This window comes from Monopterus albus, unplaced genomic scaffold (genome assembly GCF_001952655.1).
Source record: "Monopterus albus unplaced genomic scaffold, M_albus_1.0 scaffold128.1, whole genome shotgun sequence".
In the NCBI taxonomy this organism is placed as follows: Eukaryota; Metazoa; Chordata; class Actinopteri; order Synbranchiformes; family Synbranchidae; genus Monopterus; species Monopterus albus.
The window spans coordinates 1,740,892-1,762,712 of record NW_018128008.1 but is presented as its reverse complement, the minus strand read 5'-3'; the positions used below and the strand labels follow the sequence as shown (position 1 = coordinate 1,762,712).

The window sequence follows — 21,821 nt, the reverse complement described above, 5'->3', positions numbered from 1 at the left end:
GTTGAACTCTTTCACTTTTAGATTTGAATCAGATGTGAAATCTCTCCTTTCCCCTCTCTTCTTATTGTCCCACTGGTGTCATCTGATAAGAATCAGATAGCTCAACCTGAACAAGTGCTTACAGCTGCATGTTGGTGACATAGATAGGGTGATGGTTATTGTGGCACACTGATGAATCACATAATGGAAAAGCTGCAGAGCATAGAATGATAGATTGGCCTGTTTCCCTTCTGTCACTGTACTCTTGGAGAAGATGAGTGTGATCCTTGGCTTACAGTGCAGAATAAATATTCATCTTATATGCGATGCTGTAGCAATATGCATCACGGTTTTCAAACAGACTCGACTATCAGAATGAGCAGCGCTTGCTAAGCATGATGTGAACCAATTTGTGTCCTGCTCTCTAGACACAATCTCTGAGTGAGATGAAAGGAAAGCAGTGCTACTGTAATCCATCTGAATGACCAGCTCCTACAGGCTTTCATTCAATCACGACTATGGAACTCTGCTTTCACGTACTCTCTTGGGCGCTAGCTGCCTTTGTTTCTCACTTTTTCTTATTTGTCTGTTCTATGAAAGCCTCAACTTTAAACATGCACAACTCTGTCACGTGGAGCTAATGTCATGCTTATAATTTTTCTTTATTGGTACCAACCATAATGTAAGGCTGAGTATCAAAATTGTCTTGTCAGATTTATAATGAGATCATGCCGATGTATATCACATTCTTGACAATCTTCCATGATTGCTTGTGTTTAAACTGTATTTTTGTTTTGTTGAGTTTACAATGGAGATCCAGCAGTGTTCAGAAAAACATACACGTATTTATATATTTTCATGATTCTGAATATTCATTCTTGATGTTGAAAATATTTATTTGACCAACAACATTTAATTCAAAGTACACTTCCTAGATTTTAATTTTAATTTCATGTCATGGTCTTCATTAGATAGAGATGAAGATGTGGTTGAATAAAGTTGCACCAAGTTGCTCTCTTAAACAGTTCCTAATAACAATGCCTGTGTTCAGCATAAACAAACTTTAAATTGAATTTAATTCTGGCATTCATCAGTATTTAATTTTTCATTTAATCACACAACCACTGTCTAATTAAAATTGAACTCAAATCTGGATTTGTATTTAGGACTGGCTGGACTCCCCAAACTTACAATAACCATGTTTTTTGTTCTACACAGTAAACAGTCCTACACTAGTGCAGTTCATAAAACCAAATTTTAAAACATAAATGTGCGCAAACAAATTAAGTTGCCTTGTTTGTTTATTTATTCGAGTTACAGTTAACTAATAAATGCTAAAATTAAAAAAGCTCATCTTTTAATAAATTCTTCAATAAAGCACTTCTGACGGCCCAGCTCCCTGGGTAGCCCTCCCACAAGACCGTCTGAATTTGTTTTTCTGCCGGTGCCAACTGCTTCTGTGTTGAGGTCAGTTATATGCAGTCTCTCAGGAATCAGTCAATAATACACAATTAAATGTGCCAAGGAATGGAAGAGCATTCATATGGAAGCTCAGTATTCAAGTTGACATCCCTGAATCCGTTATTAGGGGGGTGTCGGGCCATGCCGTCATAAATCCTAAGAGCCCCACAATAAGCAACACCATTTTCCAGTCATTAGCACAAAGCATCCCTGAATCCTATCCTCATCCAAGCAAAGAGCAGATATGTGGCTTGACACACAGCATCTCCATTGTATTTGCTCAGGCTAAGCAGTGGCTGGTCCAGCTGGCTTGTAACGGCAGTCACCTCTGAGAGCCAGGTCTGCTCAGTTGTCCAACCACTGACACTGTTCTACCAAGACTGACTAACAAAAGAAGACTATTAACAATTCCAATGAGTCTGTGACTATATTATCCCCAACACCAACACAAGTTCTGTGCGGGCGTACAGGGTCATCAGGTGGGTACCCTCTCGCTAACTGGTGTGTTGTTGAGTTGGGCCCACAACACCAAGAAGGCTCAACAGAACCACCCCCTCTTTGTCTGCATACACACACCCAACATAACCCTTCATCTACTCAGACTACTTCAGGCTACTCTCCTTAAGACATGTAAGACAGTAATGACATGTAATGTGAATAAATTCACATTTATCAGCAACTTTAATCCAAGTTTAGCCAAGTTGCAGAAGTTAGCCCTGCCAAGTGAAGCTGCAAACTATTCACAGAGCAGATATAATGTAATCTTAACTCAGTTGTTGTAATGTTAGGCATACAGTGCAGTTAAATGTGACTAACTTTTAGTTAAAGCAACACAATACCATCTGGTTTAGGTTATATTGCAGTCCCCAAAAAGTAAATTAATATGTGTAATGTACTAATTTGATGCAGTTTTTAAAATTAGTGATGCTAGCATGTTAGCATCTTAGCTCAGTTGTTTTAATGTTAAGCATACAAGTGCAGTTAAATGTGACTGTAACGTGTTAGTATTTTACCGACATTAGCATAGCTCTTGTGTATTTTAAGACCTAGCTAAAGTTAAAGCTAAAACTACCTAGAGAAATATAAGTTTTTTGTTTGATTAAAGTTACTGAAAAGGTGGACATTTGTATCTATTTGACAGAGAGGAGCGGGCAGCTCTTCCTGGCCGTGGCAAGTAGGAATGCAGAGGGTGCTGGAGGATAGTAGAGGACCCACATGTCTGCCACAACTATAAATATAAAAAAAAATCAATAAAGTTTAATTTAATTTGTATTGGTTATGTTTATATTCTAATAATATTCAGGTCTTACTAAGTGGTTAATGTGGATCTTGGGTTCCAAATTTTCAGTTGGTTTGGCCAACAAGTGTAAACTTATTCACTTAAATTCCAAGTTAATATCTTGAGCTAAAGCAAGTAAAATTGCATTTAACTGCCAGTTCTTCATTTGACATGAAGAACTTAGCTGAATTGTTCATATCTGGGGGGAACTTACCCTGAGAGGACCTGTAAGCATTAGGTGTTTTATAGGCTCATTCACTTGAAATTACAGGATGAAACCAGCATAAACCTGCTTGACAAGTATCAACATACATATGACTCCCCCACAGGAAGGCCTGTACACATGGAATGACAGTTTTCCATTCAGCATCTGCGTACAACAAATGGAAACCCTATTGAGGTGAACGCCATGTTTGTCATGATTTTCATTCACAACTTGTTCTCGCTATAGAATTCATTTTCCTGTTCTTGCTCCCTTTTCTGTGCCACGGTCAGAAATAAAACATGACAAAGAAAAATATGACACACAGTGAGCCACCAGAGTGCACAGACAGGATTTTCACCTATGGTTGCCTGCTGTGAAATGACAAGAAGCCACTGTTGGTAAATCCTGCTGATCTTTTTTGTAAGCTAACTGGTTTACAGTTCAGTACAAAGGCTCAGGAAGTGGGTACATTACTGCACTTCTTCCACGCCCACAACGGCCCCCACCCCCTAACCACCTGTGCTGGTCTCACAGGATGCCCCCCCCCCAACAACCCTCTTCTCCTCCCTGACAAACTCCTTTACAGCTGCACTTCTTCACCAAAGTGCACACTGAACACACTTTGTTGTTTTACACTCCACTGCTTCAACAATAATGCAAATACACCTCCATAATAATCATATTAATAAGACTTTTAATAATAGACAATTATTTCAATTTAGTAACTGAACACTACCTTTTGAAGTGTAATAACTCCTGAATACTTGATATACAAATCTAAATAGTGCTGCATTTAAAGAACTGACATATGACTTAGAAAACCATCTAAATGTTCAGTAGTGATTGTTTCAAAATTTGGTATTCAGCTGCAGGTAAAATTCAAATGACTATGGCTATGATTTGGTTCTATGCCTCTAGTGGTATCTAGTCATCCAAAGACATTTTAGTTAGTTTGTTTTTGTTTTTTTAAAATCAGTTTTGGAGATTTCTGTCTTCATCAATCTTTTATCATTGGAGTTAAAACCCCAAATCAGAAAAAGTTGGGACACTATGTAAAATTAAAACTCAAAATAGTGATGTGTAACTCGTCTGTGTCCTGTATTACACTGAAAACAATACAGCAGCACATTATTTGATGTGATACCTCATCAGTTTTATTCTTTGTTCAAAATAAACACACTTTTATTCTGATGCCTGCAACACATTCCAAAAAAAGTTGGGACAGTAAAGCATTTACCACGGTGTGATTTCTTTTCAAAACACTTAAAAGACACTTAGGGACTGAGGACACCAAGTGATTAATTATCTTGGGGAACAGAATTCTGAAGAAAAATAGTTTAATCCAATGTAGAATATGCTCTAACAACCTGAGCACCTACACCATTTCAACATTTCAAGATATGTTGAGGAGACGTAGTATCAAATTTATTTATAAATACTTTACCTTTTTTGCTGTACACATGGATGGAATTTTGCTTGTGGTGCTCACAAAAAATGCAAACATTAACAGCAAAATCTTTACTGAAACAGTGTTGCTATCATTGCAAATAATTAGGAGACATAAGTGTCTTCTGTAGGAAATACAACCTCAAAAAGTTGGGACAGGATGTAAAATCAAAATTAAAACAGAAGATAGCGATGTGTAAATCATCTGTGTCCTGTATTACACTGAAAACAATTCAGCAGCACTTTATTTGATGTGATACCTCATCAATCTTATTCTCAAAATAAACACTCACTTCAATTCTGATACTGCAACACATTCCAAAAAAGTTGCGACGGTTGCATTTCAGGGCCAGTAAAACAATGAAATGATGATTCCATTTGAAACAGGTGACTGCAATCATGAGGTAGGGCAGTCGTCTCCTGACCAGCAAGTTGGTGGTTCGACTCCCGGTCTCCCCCGCATGCCTAAGGGTCCCTGACCCCAAATTGCTCCCGGTGGCTTGACTAGCGCCGGTGCGTGGCAGCCTGTCGTGAATGGGTGAATGGTGTATGATCTCCTGTAAAGCGCTTTGGGCAGTGCAACACACTGTGAGAAAAGCGCTATATAAAATACAGTCCATTTACCAAAAGTGGCATCCAGGAAAGGCTGAGCCCTTTAGGAGCAAGGATGAGCCAAGGACCACTAGTCTGCCAACATATGTGTGAGAAAATTATTGAAATGTTTAAAAACAATGTTCCACAAAGAAAGATAGGAAGGGATTTGGATATGTCACCCTCTACGGTGGTGCAGAACATCAATTAAAGGTTTCAAGGAATCTGGAGGGATTTCAGTGTGTAACGGGCAATGGTGCAACCCTAAGCTCTCTGATCCCTCAGACGGCACTACATCAAGAATCGTCACTCTTCTATAAGCGATATAACCACATGGGCTCAGGATGACTTTGGCACACTTGTGTCAGGCACTACAACATGTAGTTACATCCATAAACAGTTAAGTTTAAAAAAACACATTGCATGTCTGTTAATGCGTTGTTTCTGTAATGTTAGAGAGAATTGTTGTAAGGCTGGAAAAATTACTATGTCTGCATTATGCCAGTTAAAATATGGTGTTTCTGAATTACTCATTTTGTTTATTGTGTTAAACATCCCTTTTCATCAGTACGTATACCGTTGTGTACCTATTTATGGAGAAAAAATACAGATGAATTAAAGCCGTCACAGTTCATTGTGCTGTCCACTTGCAACACAACACTTGTGCACGTGGAGATGTGCGCGTTCACAAACTATCCTCTCATTTTTAGGAAGAGGCTCTTTGGTTTTATGATTCTGAAATAAATACAGACCATTTGGAGTTATGAGGGGTGCCAGGCTAATCTAGAGGTACCCAAGATTAAACGTTAAATGGCTGGAAACAAGCAAAATGAGCATGGCATGGGAACTTTAAGACTACAGGAAGAATGGGACAAAAGGATACCTGACACATTTAAATTAGTGGCATAATATTTCTTTATAACAGCTACAGTGTTCATGTTTCATGGCTCTCAATCTTGGATATTTTATGACATGATGTGCTTCAAAGCTTAACTGGAAAATATCAAGCACACTTCCGTAATGGCCAACTACTGGTCATTCAACAACCGAGCTAGCTGATAATCAGTCCCAGTCAGAAATCTGAGAGAACTAAAACCAAATCTGTCTGCAGGGCAAGACATCATATGGAATTAAGTGTAAAAATGCTGTATGTTTTGTAGTACTGTTATCTTAAAATAAATCTTGTGAATTTGAGTTCATGAACTTATGTAATCATCAAGTTCAATATCATGACGCTATAATGATGTACATGAACAAAAAGCATTCTCACTGTGAGCTAGAAAAAGCTATCAAAATGTTGTGTGTTTAACGATCAGTGGATGTTCCCAGACAATTACTTTACTCCAACCTCTGAGTAACAGGCTTATTATTTTCTATTTATGCCTGGCTCACCAGCTGCAGATGTCAGAGATCCATGTTAACATGCCTCACATCCAGTAGAAGTGTTTGGTTTCTGCAGGGTGTCTCTGATGTGCAAAGCAGTACAAATAAATTCATCTAGGGGTGTGTTTTAACCTCTGCCATGTCCAAGTTCACAGTGATCACTGAGCAGGTCTGGCAGACGGACAATGTCCTGGTATGGGGGTCATCCCAGCCCCCTCCCTCCCCTCCTTCATTAAAACAATAATCTCATTCCCTGTACCAAGAATCCGCTGATTGTTTGAAATACCTTCCACTATGTTGGAAGGAGCACCACTTCGTTTTCCCATCGACCTGGAGGATGGGGGGTTGGGGGGAAAACGACTTTGGCAGGAAACACCAAGCCCTCTAGCAAGATGAAAACTGGCTTCGTCTGGCCCCTTACAACTAATGGTTTAAACGATAGCCAGTGACTAATTTGTAACTCAGTAAGACACACTGGAAAACACAGTGACTGATTGTTGGCAATTGAGGTGAGGAATCTGATACTGATGCTGAAGGTATGATGTGTCTGCCCAACTAATGCAGGATTTTGTGGCCGACGTTAGTACTTGAAACCACATAATGTCCATGGCTTGATTTCCAGGACGTGCGCTGCACATTCCACCCCTTTCTCTGTATCAACTGTCAAATAAAGGCAAAATGCCAAGAAATTAAAAAACAATATATTGTCTAATAGGCTTCTGTCTCATAATAAACACTGAAACAATAAACTCAATTCAAGTCCCCATACAAGAGCGCAGCCAACGTTATTTGATGTGATCCCTGATCAATTTTATTTTTTGTTCAAAATAAACACTCCCTTCTAAGCTTCTCTCACACATTGCCCTAATTTCAGCTGCAGGCTCATACTGAGATCTGACATTTTGCTCTCAGCAAATTGAAAATACAAAATTGAGAAAATTATTTTCCAGGGCATTGTATAAGTCAACTCAGTTTTCATGAGTTTTTCCTGACTGAAAAACTGGTTTAAAAAGTTTCAGGTTTTCCAGGACGCATGTGAACCCTGCATACAGTCAAGCAGCCTTTCCGGCACTCACAGTGGTGAAGAATCTTTTATAATATTCCTGTGTTCAAATTATGATGCAGATCAGCACAAATATATAACCAATTTGTTCATGGACCAGACCCTACCTCAGCAAAAAAAAATCATCCAACTCTGTTCATTACTTTTTGAGTTATGCTGTTAAAAAGCAAACAAATGCTGGCAAAAACATAACTCCTGTCCTTGATGGAGGAAATAAAAGATAAACTGTATCAACACTAGTATATAACCTAAAAAAATGTATAACTAAAGTATGTAAAACACACCTCACATGTTCATTTGAAGCTGCAACATATAAGAAAGACCTTGTGTACAGCCTGTTTTGCCAACTAGATTAAAATTAATTTGGATTTTTTATAGATATATAAATTACATATACAACAAATCATTCAAACAAACATTTTTTGCACACTTTGCAATTTTGATTTGTGTATCTGCCAGCCCAACTTCACATACTAATATACCTGTTCTAATGCAATATCAGCAGGATTTTTTTTTTCTACCGATGTATTAGTCAGGCTATCAGTATCTGTTCTTGGAGGGAAAGTGAGATGGGACAGTGGCATATCAGTGTCACTCCATTTAGATGACAACATTCCATTGACCTAAGCTCACAAAGGGCTTTACATGTAGTTTGATATCTATTCATCACACTTTGATACCCATTCCTTGGTGCTGTGTTTATCTGGGTTATGAGAGTCAACAGAAACCACAAATACTCAGCTGCTTTACTGCCACAACTCTCAATCCTCAGCAGCACAGTATGTACATGACTATCATGTGCACACAGTACAACAAGTTTAATAATTCAGCAAGATGGCGAAAGAACACTGGCAGGCTTTTCAGTGCTGCACTGCGCATTGCAATGTCAGTGAGCAAAACAAAAGGGTGTCACATATAAGGATATGACCTCAGACTTGACAGGAAGAACCATAGAACAGTATTCTTTTGCCGGTGCAGGAGGGGTGAGAGCCATGTCGAAACGAACACCTATTATTCTAGCCTCATTTACACAGACATCTTTATACTTAGAATCACAAACGTTTGTGGGCAACAACCAATATCTGTCCTAAAATACAGATGGATTAACCGATATGTAGAGGAATTTGGCTAAAAGTAAGGTAGCACTGGGTGCTGATTGGACATGATGGGCCATGTACAGATGAACAGTGTGTGTGTGATGTCAGTGGCTTGAGTCTGGCTGTTGACATTCCTTGCAGGTCTGCCCCCTTGACCCCTTGACTAATATGTGCTCAGAAAAAAACTTAAAGTAGAAAAAGCACACACAGTAAATTTCCAGTAGTGGTTATATGTTTGTATGTTGAAAAGTTTTAATTACATTTGGTAGAATGTTTAACCAAAGTACAAGTTAATAGATGTTGATGCCTTTCCTGTATTTTTGTTAGAGATTTCTTATCACTTTATCTATTTTCTAATGAAATACTTGTTTGAAATGAATCTGAAATATATTGTATCTCATTTATATTATTATTTAGGTTATTTAAAATATACTATTAATTTGAATGTTTTTAATATTTGTATACAATGTTATAAAGGATATTTAAACATTTTAAAACATTCTCTTAGTTTACTACTTTACTGTGTATTTACAGTACTGATAGTTTATGCTGTTATGCAGTCAGCTTGTGTCATGTGATTTCTGTTATTAAATACAAGCTAACGTACAGCTTTTAATTTAGCGTTATGTTATGACTTCAGACACAGAAGTACACAAAGCAGTCTCACCTCTTGGTCCATTTTGTAGCTATTTTGGAGCTTTCACTCATATCACATGATCTTCATCATGCAGACTGAGTTTGCTCATTTGTGACTAGAGCTGGGTATTTCAAAGTTTTTGATACAGGTACAGATACCAATACCTTGACTTTGATACTGATTTTTAAATAATACCAATTTTATAAAATCAATTTTAACAAAACAACAACAACAACATAGATTACACATTTTGTTACAGATCTTTTTTTTAATTCCTTGCCATTTTTGTGCACACAAAGTAGTTTTGTAATATAAAAGTAAACCTATTTAGCACAACCTTAAGTTCTGTTAAACATTAATATCAATAAATAAAAATGCAGAAAAGCATTTTTCGATACTCAACAATTTTTGATACTGGATGGTATTGAAGTAATTGAAATGATGCCATAAAGGGATTGAAGTTTGATATCCAGCACTAGTTGTGACAGATTTGTAGATGTTTAAATGTTCATTTTTTGAGCATTTCAAGGACTTCTCTTCCATGATATTGAGTTTTAAGCTTCTTCTTGACCTTGAAATGTGATATAGAAATGACATTATAACTTAACTGTTGCAGACGACTCTAAGAAAAACCAAACACAAGAATCATGCATCACAAAGAATATTCCAATGAAATGGCTCACACCGACAGTAAAGACAAAGACTGTACAGTATATGTGATTAAGTTTAATGTGGGTAGACCGAAGGGGCCAGTGGTCAGTGAGAGCATCCACTTCATTTGTGAATCGGTAGCTGCACAAATAAAACTAAAGAACTAAAGAAGATACAACATGAATATATGGAGGAGCTGGCCTAGCTATATGCTACATGTTCTGTTACTGTTAAGTGACTACACAAGCACTTGACGTGGCTCTTTGGCCATCATTTTTCCATTGGGCTAAGGGGGAGTAAAATTGTAGTGCATATCATTCACATTCTGGGAAATATAAAACAAAGACCACAAAGAAGGTGGAATTGAAAAACCATGTGCAAACTCTTGATCAGAGGACTTGTTTAAAATTGGATAAATATGGAGGTGTGTTTCACACAGCACTAGATGTGTGCACAGGAGCATGCTCAGAAACAACTGTTACACATGCTAAAGTCTCATTGCTATTTTTGTCAAGATAGGTGTCCCAGTTTCATGAACAAACTGTTCAACTGACAACAGGCTGCCAGACAGAAGAGGTGGTGTTCTTTTACACAGAGAGAGTGGGACAAAGAAAAAGCAAAAACCAGGGTTAACATCTGTTTGGCTTTTTGACATGGGTAGAGTTAAGACCAGCCAAAGGACTCAGAATTGATTCAGGTGTGACGTTCTTCCTTTTTGATGTGTTAGCATCTAAAGCTAACATGTTTCTTTTGGTAGCATTAACAACCTAACATGATTGTGATTTTACTTTGGATTGGATTAATATGATTTAATTTGGGAGTAACTTGATAACATTTGATAATGTGTAATGTTAGTGGTTTATGTCACATTATCAGTAAACAGAGTGTTCTACTGAACTGGCTAATTTACAGTACCCAGTTAGCTAACACTAGCTTTCGACTGGAGGCTGCATTTTTTATAGTTTGTCACAACTAGGCATCTGAAGTTTGCACCATTGCTAGTAAACAAGACATGATGAGAGGGGCAAAAAGTGGACAGAAGCAGCTTATGGTGTCTGTTTGGTGTCTCACTAGACCCTCTTAAACCCTCTAGGCTCTTAAAGGAAATGAGCACCTTTAAATTCTGGACATTTCAGGACTGAGATAAAGTCAGAAGCACTTGATGTGGCTCTTTGGCTGTCATTTTCTCAGTATAGGAAGAAAATTGCATCACGCCTGTCATTCACATTCTGGGGAATGTAGAATAAATAATGTCAAAAATTTATCAAAAAGCAAAGTTAAAAATAAAATCCAAGATTTAAATCAATTTTCAGATTTCTGAGAACTAAATGTGACATTAAATGAAGCCACATTTGTCTTTCTCACAATTCAAATATTAAATATGAAATACTGAAGAAAGTGATTTTAATTTAAGTCGCTTCTCAGAATTCTGAAAATTAAGTTTGAGCTCAAAGTCTGACAAAGAATTGCAAGAATTAAAATAAAACTCAAAATAAAGTCAGAAAAGGTAAAGAGAAATGAAAATTTTAATCTTAAGTAAAGTCAATTCAGAAAATTAGATATTACAATTATGATACTTAGATCATTGTTTTTTATTTTTCTCAAGATGTATTCAAGTTCATTTTCAAAATCTGAGGGAAGATTGGTGCTGCTACAAGTTTCTGAAATTCTGAAACTTATACTCATATTTTATAATATGAGAAAAAGTTTTCAATTCTCCTGTCACATTTTGTTTCAATTGTTCATTTTATTGCCAGAATCCAAAGAAGTGAAATTTGAAATGAATTAATGTGGTCCATGAGAAACATTTCATTTCCATGTATGTATGACATGGATATGTGTAGAAATGACAATAAAACTGAGCTTAAAAGGAATGAAAATTCCTTGTTTAATTTCAAAATTCTGAACTGTGAAAATTGTAGAAATTAGAATCATGCCAGTAGAATTTCAGATTTCAAGCATAAATCCACTGATTAGTTTTGAACAATGCAATCATCAGAATTGTAACTTCTGATATTAAACTGAGAGTCAGAACCTTTACACACATTACATAGTTTTACACACCTTTTGCTTAAAATTATGGGACTAATCCCACCTATTTGATTAATCGTATTAATTAATGAATCCAATAGTTTTGAATGTTTTCACTCTGTCTTCCAGAGAGATGTTCCATATTTAACAAACAATAACTTAAATTCAGTTCAGTTCAATGCAAATTTATTTGTATAGCACCAAATCACAACAAAAGTCATCTCAGGACACTTTACAAAGTAAGGTCTAGACCTTATTATTATAGATGAAAACCCAACAAATCCTCCTTGAGCAAGCACTTAAATTAAATCCTAATGTTCTAAAAATCAAACTAATTAGTTCATCGTAAAGGGCAAACTGTTGATTGTCTTTAAAGCTCCTTCTGACTGTGGAACTGTCAAAATGGCAGCAGGAGGTTCAGCTGTTTTCACCTCCTGCTCACTGAATAAGGAAACCAATTGTAGCAGCAGCACCTCTACACTGAGAGGAAATGTTTAAACAGACCTCAGCAGTTCTCTCCAGTCCCTTGCCAACAGTAGTAGTGGTGCACTAATCCAATACAAATAGATCATTACACTGAGCTAAACGTTTCTCTTCATTCACTAAACGCCAGTTTACACACACACACACCTCATTTTTCTAAAATGCACTGTTGCATTGTTTTAATTCCAGTGGTATTGGCACCAGATGTGAATCATTTTGTTAGCTCAATATATTTTGCACAGTTGTAAATGTATGGATGACCACCACATGGGTTCCTAAAAGGTGAAGCTCTCTGCTTGAGGCAGTAGGTCAAGACTATGAGATCATTAAATAGGTTTGATGATGGTTTACATATCTTGATAATTCCAACACAAAAAATGCAAAACAAAAACAAAACAATCTGCCTGTGGTGTTTCAGCTTCTTGGCAAGTGTCTGTGTTGAGCAGCAAACAGACAGACAGCCACTGACTACAGGCCCTGACTCCGCAACCGCCGACTGATGGGTCTGGTGGGATAATGCAATCTGATTTCACACGGCGAGCGTCAACACCAGTGCACATCACTGCTATGAACGGCAGGAGAAGAATGAGCATCAACATCGAGACAGAGAGAGAGAGAGAGAGATCGGAGGAAACAATAGTCCTTGGTGTAAAGTGCAGGTTCTTAGATTTCTCCCAGCAGTGCTGTCCCATCTACGCCTCACCCTGGCAGCAGCCCAGTCACACATGCCTTTGTGCTGACGTGGAAGAGTTATGGGAACATGTTTTTTCTTTTTGCTAGCCAAGACACTGACTTGGGATGTTGAGCTGAACCGGTGAAAGTTACTCAAATGTCCTCAGTGATGCAAACAATCGTTTAATGATGCCGGGATAAAAAAAAAAAAACAACTGTGAGAGATGAGGATCTTTAGCTTTTTGTTATTCTGTTTTATAAAAATAACAAAATAATGCAATTTCAACATCTTGGTGAGTGCTGGGATTTCCTTCAGGAGAAATCCATCTTGTTGCTGTGTAAGATTCCAGCTCTTCCTGGGAAGCCTGAGGGGCTCATTATATAAAGATCCCCAATAGTGACTCACTCAGACTGAAAGGTGTTCCCAAGCTAAGCTCAACAGGAGAGACACTGAGCTTGTCTTATATAATAAAGGTCAGTTTGTCCAACATTACTCATCTATTTTAAAGGACTTCATTGAGATCTTGTTTAATTTATTGTGATGAACTTCCTGTTGTGACAGAATGTCAAGGTGGGACAAAATACTGCAAGAAAATGTTTTGTGCAAACTTTTAATTGTTACAATTTCATGAAGCTTTAACCAGAAAGGTTTTTAGCAAAGTGAACAACCCAAGTACAATTGTAGGTGCCATTTTGGATGCTGAGGTCATGAACTATTTTTTATCTGTGTTGGGGGAGCCAAAGTGTAAAAAGAACCTACCATGGTGAGTAGTTTACAGGCTGACCCTGATTAGGTTTAGTATAGTCTGAAATGGGGCTATGTTTAAGGCAATAAAGTTTTTTTTTTAAAGCCAAGCTTGCTTCACCACTATTATTTTGAGGAAATATAATATTAAATAAATTACAAAATAAATCAAATATGAAAAACACTGATAGAAAATATAAGAGGTCAGTTGTTGGTCATTTCATTTTATGACACAGCATTGTTTATATCCAGTACAGTGTCTCTATTTAACATACCAGGTGTAATCAGTCTGTTTATATTATTTTTACCATAATGAAAACCATGCACAAAATGTGGCCTGTTGCAAAATCTGTGTTTTAACCAATATGCTTGACTAAAGCTAATGTATAATTAGGTTTGTGGTATCCCACAGTCATGTGACTTTAAAGTTACAGCTTTTACAAGAATGGAAATGGCACAAGAGAGGGGAATTCAAAATTATGAAGCAATAACAATTGAATATGATTGTTTACTAATATTCACAGGAATCATATTATTAAAATAATTATGATATCTACACTAAAATTTCTTTGTCCAAATTCATCATTCAGAAGGAACTATAATCAAAAGTGAAAAAGAATTGTTGCAGTTTTTGGTTTTATGAAGTGTTTTTTTCAGTAGTGGAAAACAGTTCATTGTAGTAGTTGATTACATTATTTTTTATCATTTTGCATGCATTGGACATAACATATATCCATGCTGTAAAAAGGTTATCATGACTGTGGTATTGATTTCTAATGTGTGACAGTACTTTTACTCTGACTTCTTCTATACAGCTCTGTGGATGTAGGTATCAGCTGAGTCTTTATCAAAATATGTTTAGATTTGATCAAAATCTACCTTAGCCAGCAAGCCAAACAGCATATGGTGCTGAATTCTTTATTTGCATATATTCATATATCTTATTTCACACAGTAATAAACAGACTACAGACACTGTACACAGCTATTTGTTCAGGGAAAGACTCTTGACTGGAACTTAAAGTTTTGAAAGGTGTTTATGTTTGTTAAAAACATCTTTCAGTCACTGATTAAACTGACTGTATTTTACACAAACATGAAAAACAGTGTTCAATTTATGACTGCACATGTGAAAATTGAATACTCATTATAACAATAACCATGATGCACTGTAGAATACTGGCCATCAAGGTCACAAACCCATCTTCCATTTAATCCCTCTCCTTACTAATATTGATGGAAAAATTATTTTGATGCAAAGAAATGCACATGGATCCATTTAAGATGATGTGATATAAGCAGGAGAAGTAAAGCGTTGGCAGACTGGATGAAACGGAATTTAGTCCTGGCGAGTCACTGTGGGGTTTACAGTTTTTGGATACCCCGCACTTCCCCCACCACTCTCCTTTCCCCGCACAATAAGCACGAGACCGCCGTGCATGTGAAAAGAAAGGCAGGGGAGCTACTGTACAGAACAAAAGGCTCCGCGTGTAAAACTGCGCATGAGTGTTGCCGCCATGCACATGTTGTGAAACCAGAGCCATGTCAATAAACGACAATGCGTTTTAATCCTTGCTCTCTTTAAACTGACGTGAGTAGAAATGACTGCGGCACCCGCACCTTCTCTCTGCATCACGCATGTCACTGATGCATGATATTCTGTTTTTTTCAGTTCCAGAAAAACTGCAGAGAGGCGATCTGCCATGACAGAACTGGATGAGGATGAAGGGTGATGCTGCGATCCCCATGGTGTCATCATCGCGTTGCATCAGCACGAACAAAGAGGCTGCGATGCCCGTGGATGTCGCTGCTCCATAAAATGCTGTATCACCGCAGTAATGGCAGCATCACTTCATTCCCTTATGATTTCATTCGAGTCAAACACGTGGCGATCAACAATAGTATCCCGAAATAAAAACAGTTATTTCGCCTTGTTATTCTGCTGAGAAATGTCAGGACAATGTGCACACATGCTCAGTTTTATTCCATGACAAAGAGCGCAAAGCAAACGTGGACGCTGGAAGCTGACGTGAAGCTTGTCAACCGATTTATTCTGTAACCTCTCCAAACCCCATACGAGCCACATTTAATGTCTCTTTATGATCGTAGTAGTTCTAGACATGCACACATGCACAACGTTCCAGATTTGTTAAATGGGTTTAAACGTAAGGAGATTTTAAAAATATCCCTTTTCCATTTTTTCATACTGATCTTATCACAAACTTACATCACAGCACAATTAACCAATACATCACTGACTCCAGCATAATTTGAAAGACAGGGACTAACTTAAAGCACTACTGCAGCATCTCTGTACATGACAATGCAACCGCGTGTAAGGCTGCAGCTTTTTTTGAAATCCCGTCACTATTTGTGATCGATTTAAAAATCTCGAATGTGTTCTTTTATTTTGGTGACGGGAGTCACGCGTGCTCCCGATCTTTTCTACATAAAAGGTTAGACTAATGACAGTGAAAATACTGGCTCCTAGATGATAGCATGGACAGATTGAGACGATTCCATTGGCTGTCGGAGAAAATGAGACTCGTCCTCACACGGCAAATCTGATTTTTCCTGTGTGAATGAATGTGGAGGTAAAATGACTGATAATTTAAGACTAAGGAATGGGAGCTAATTGCACTGCATACTACTAGCACCAATAACAACAATAATAAATGTTAGATTGCTGTTGTGATTATACAACCCAAATTAGTCTGATGAATGTAGGCTACATGTAGTGAGTGAGTGAGGTGTTCAATGACACTATTACTGACAGCTCCTTGTTGATAGGAGCATTTTTCCTCCTAGAAGCAGCGGCATGCCTGACCCTTCTTCTGGGATCACCAACGCCTCTACTTTGCAAAAACAGCGAACCAGAAAAAAGGGAGCGCACACTGCGTATTGACTCAAAGCATAACAGGATGTGGTACGGAGTTGTGTTTCACTCTTGAACCCGCGTTCACACCCGAACACATTACTACACCCTTCAATATTCTCACCACCGCCAAGCTTTCAAGATTCATGCATGCGGTTTTTCTGTTTAGCTATATGTGAATTTTTCCATATATCACAGTGAGGACTCCCCTGGCTGTAGCTCACCGCTGCGCCCTTTATGCAAGTTTGCAACTCGGCTATAAGAGCATCCACAATAGACTGAGACTGACAAACCGGGAATTCACAAAGATAACACAGCAAGATACTAGTCAGGGATGAAGAAAAGCCACCAAGAAACATACATGTCAGCTCACCTTTTACTTTCTATTCTGCACGTATTCCAGCCCTTTTGTCCGTTTCCTACTTAAGTTCTTTCACATGATGACTCGCTTTGTCGCTTCCTCAAAACCTCCTTTCAGATAGGTCACTTCTTCTCCGGTCGCTACAACTCAGTTATTCCTCACTTATTAAAAAAAAACAAAAACACACAACGTCTACGATTCTACGGTCTGTTGTGTGCGTGTGCGCGCGCGTGTGTACGTGAGCGTGTGTGGTGATCCAGCGCGGCGTGCCGCTCCGTCTCCGCTGTTTGTTACACTCGAATGGAACGCCTACCCTCAGTCGCTACATTGTTGACATTCGGCCGCTTACGTCACTCTATCCCCTCATTCACAACATCGTTACCGCGGTGTGGCTTTGCGTTGGTACCGGCGGGAAGCGCGCGCGTACTCCCATGAACGTGCGCAGCGCAGCTTCGAGAATCGCACTACTGGCTGCTATCTTACCCCCCTCCCCCTAGCTCGTTGCTCCGACCGCCTAGCCCCACCCCCCGCACATAGCGGGAATGTGACTGTGAAAGATGACACAAGGCATTTTTCGCAAGCTAATAATACAAATGAGAAAAATACTAGATTTTGAACTAAAACAGCATCGAATTGTAAGGTGGCATTTTAATTACGCCCAAAAGAAATAAAAATATTTCTCTAATATATGTATGTTTGTATATATATATATATATATTTATACATATATAAATATATTCAATTATATGTTTATTATTGAGGTCATAGTTATGGTGGACTACATTATATTCAGAGGTGTTCCTAATGTTCTGACCCTCTCATGTATGTAGCTTTTTTTTTTTTTTTTTTAAAGTTTGTTGAAATCGGAAAGTGGACTGCAGTATCAAAACAAACATTTTAAACTTCAATTGGGAGCAGCTTGTTTGTTGAATCAAACATTGGTGTTTTATTTTAAGAAAAGTGTCACTTTAAAACAAAATGATTTCTTTTAATGTTTTATAGGCTATGTTTAACCTTTATCCTTTTAAAACTGAATTTAAATTTTGCAAATGATCACAGCCTATTGTCTGTAAAATATTTGCTAATTTCTTCGAAAATGCTTTTGGATAATTTACAGTAACAATTAAACATTAAAGTAAACTTAAGCTGTTTCCTGGAAACAAAGTTATTCTTAACCAAGGGATTGCAAGAGAGGTCTGAACAGTGGTGAGATTATCAACAGGAAAGAAGAACAGAACATATTCTAAAACTCTAAAAACTATTAAACTGAACCAATCTGAGAAGGATACATCATTCTTGTTTTGAACTGCAGAAATCAACCTACAGAGCCACAATGACCTTTTATCACCTACCAAATAAAACCCCCCATTAACTTCCCCACTTCACAACCTCTATTCAATTTGCACATCACCTCTGAATTCCTACAGTATTAAAATAGATATTGTAGATGGAAAGACAGAGCTTCACTGTCATTACACAGACTACAGTGAAATTGGGTAACAGTCTAACAGTGCATATTGTCTTATAGATTATTGTTTTAGATGATTAAAGCAAATACAGTGCTCAGCACAAATGAGTATGCCCTAACAGATTTGTCAGAAAACCTTTGCTTTCCTTTCAGAATCAACATTTTCTATGGGACACTATACTACAAAATACTCCTACAAATGTGGGCTAGTGATTGCAACCAAGATTTGCAATCTTTGTGCACACACAAAAAAGTATTTTCCTTAACAAATTCATTCAAGACCATGTTGCAAAAATGAATACACCCCAATGAAAGTCTTAGGAGCCAAGCTAAATTTTAGACAAGATCCTTATGAACAATAATTCAACTACAGGTGAGTCTAATTAAGCAGGTGTGTCAGGTTTGCCCGGCTGCACCTGCCTTTCTCACTCTCTCTTTTTTGGCCCCTGACCACACCACCTAGCACACCTGCTCCACATCCCCTGATTATCACCAGCTGCACTTCATTAGTTCTCACCCTACTTATACCCCGTTCACCTATCACTCCCTTGTTAGTTTATTCTCGTTCTCAGGCCCGTTCGATTCGTTGTTTTCTTATATTTTTACCATTTGTCTCTCACCCTTAGTTCTCCTAGCTCCTACCAGTATGATCTTCCACTCAGCTCAGGAGTGACCCCAGCGTCCGCAGCCCGGCCATCTCCCATCCATCTCACCACAAACTGGTTTCTCTGCTGCTGATTAACACCCGGTTACTCATCATTCTACACTTGCCTGTTATCATATGGACTTTTTTCTCACTGCACTGTAAATAAATTTAGCACTGCTTGCACCGAAGTCAGTTACCTGGGTCCGCCTCTCTTTACTCGCTCTCCTCCATGACTGAGCAGATGTAACAAGGTGTCCAGCAGACAGTAGATTTTAAAAGGGCGTTATTTAACAAAGAAAACCACCTCCCATTTCATGCTCTCAGCATGGGCACCACATGGAAGAGAAATGTCACAAGAGAAGGAAAATAATTTCTTTACACAAGAAAGATGAAGGCTACAAGAAGATCAGCAAAGCTTTACTTATTAGTCAGAATACTGTAGCAAAAGTGATACAAAAGTTTAACAAAGATGGAACCTCAGCCATCTCACAGAGACGTCCAGGCCGTCCATGGACGTTAACACCTTGACAGGAGTGTCTTCTGATGAGAAGGGTTGAAAAAAAAATCACCATGCAAGTTCACTGCAATTAGCTAAAGAAGTAGAAAACCAAACGAGGTGATTGTTTCCCATGATACAATATGGAGGCCACTATGCCTGGTTGATAATTCAACCAATTTCAGAAGGATACATCATTCTTGGTAATTCAACCAGGCAAAGTGATGTATTTTTTGGCTATGAAGGCCAAGCCAAAAAAACTGGATACCAGTGGTGAATTCTATACAAACAAAAATGCTAATGCTTAATGCTAAGCAAGTGGAGGGAGGTAAGCTGGGGAATGCTGCTTGGCTGAAACACCAGCCATGTGAGGGAGGTAAGGTTTTGTTCTGGAAGGAGTGTGCATCCTATTTGGACAAGTGAACACTCATTGGACATATTTTAATTTCTAATGTAAAACCTACCCCCAGGGAGTTTGCATATGATTATGAATTATCATAGTAGAGCAGGCAGCCTCTTCTTCAGAGCAGCTTATACTTTTCACTGGATATTCCTTGAGTGGCATTCAAAGAGCAATTCTTGCTGCTGCTGCACACGTTACAGTGGTGATTTAAGATGATGCTACTGCTGACATCAAAACAACCCCACCAACAGGCATTTGTTCAATGCAAAATGCAAGAAAAAATGGGAAAAAAGAAACAGAATCTTGCATATTCCTGTATATGCAAAGACAACATTTGAAATGCAAAAATTAATAAAAACATCAATCTTCAAAAAACTTTAAACACACACAACCTGAACAGAATGAAAACAAAAAAAAAAAACAAAGAAACAAAGTATCCTCATTAAAACATTTTGATATTATTTTTGCTCTTATGTGAATAATATACATAGTGTTAGTTTAGATTTATGTACTTATTTGGTCAAATTTGCATTAACATACTGAACCTGCGACAGAATTACACTCATATGCACAACACCTTTGCTCTGGCTACTATAGTAGTGTTGTAAAGATTCACACAGCTTGGCCATTGATAGCTAGCTGTCTGTGGACATGCAGAAAAATGGAAAAACCACCTCTTAATTAGTGTTAATAGGTTAGAGAGTAAATACTTTCCAGTCAGTAGTGCACCACAAAAGGTGACAGCAAAACACCAAGTTATCAGTCACAGCTGTTTTTCATAAATATATCCACAAAGGGTTTTATGCTCTTTTTGAAATGTTGAAAAATCTGAAAAACAGCTGCACTGTCACTATAATATAAATTTTTTTTCACACAGAAAGTGAGAGGACTTTACATTTCAGTTGAACTTTAAACACATGGCTTCTTGACAGGCTCTGTAAACATGGTGTATAGCAAACAGGGGAACCACTAGCTTAATCCAAATGAGCAAAGTCAGTTCACTTCTAGGAATTCAAATGGCAGGCAAAGATGTCATTGCACTCTGCACAAAATGTGAAATTATTATGCATTACTCATAATTTAAAAGTCAAATGTGACAGAAGAAAATCAGAGGTGCTCTGAAATAAGGAGCTAAATGTCAAATAAAAAGTACAGTACAGCATTGAGTAGATCATTTCTGGAGTCCAGAGACACACTTTGCTAATCAAGCAGCTAATTCCTCAGATTAGTGAAGGTATTCATATTTATCTATGTAGAAGCCCTGAGGACATCTGAGGATCTTTAACTCTGAAACTTAAAGTGGTGGAGCTCCAGAGGTGGGCTGGGGGCCTCTAGCAACCAGTGGCCCTGTGCCTAAACAGGCTAGCAAATAAACCTCAAGCCCTCTGTTTCAGTCAACATCTTGCTCATGCTCCCAGAGCACCAATTACATGGTACAGACTCACTGCACACACACATGTATAGACACACCGTGAGCAGCGACATTCCTGCACTCGATAACCTCTCCTCAAGGCCTTTTCTAGAAAGGCGGCTGACTGAGGTTGGGTGGCAGGAAAGGGGGAAGGTATGGGGCGTGAATGGGTAGCAGTTACAGGGGTGAAAGAATCTACTGAGCAATGGCATTGGCCTAGCCTTCCCGCCCAGAGCTCACACTGTGGACAAACACTGCTCTAATGTCAGGAAGTCTAATTAGACTTAATAAAAGCAGCATGTGAAATGCCTGTTGTTCCTACTAGTCTTTGGAAGTGCAGTGGGAGGCCCAGTCTGTGGAAACTCTGACACTTTCATCTTAAAGACAAGGCAACACTGGTGATTGTGCAACATGTAGAATGTTGTTTGGCTGTTAGATG

The 21,821-nt window shown here is 38.1% G+C and overlaps 1 protein-coding gene across 2 annotated transcripts in view; it reads right to left on the bottom strand.

The window, feature by feature from the left end:
• The window catches only part of bach2b (BTB and CNC homology 1, basic leucine zipper transcription factor 2b), a 108,248-nt gene extending 90,769 nt beyond the window's left edge, over window positions 1-17,479 (bottom strand). For both annotated transcript variants that reach the window (XM_020612902.1, XM_020612905.1), the window contains exon 1: window positions 16,971-17,479. The gene's annotated coding sequence lies outside the window, so the exon portion shown is untranslated. The remainder of the gene's footprint in view (window positions 1-16,970) is intronic.
• Between the last annotated feature and the right edge of the window lie 4,342 nt (window positions 17,480-21,821).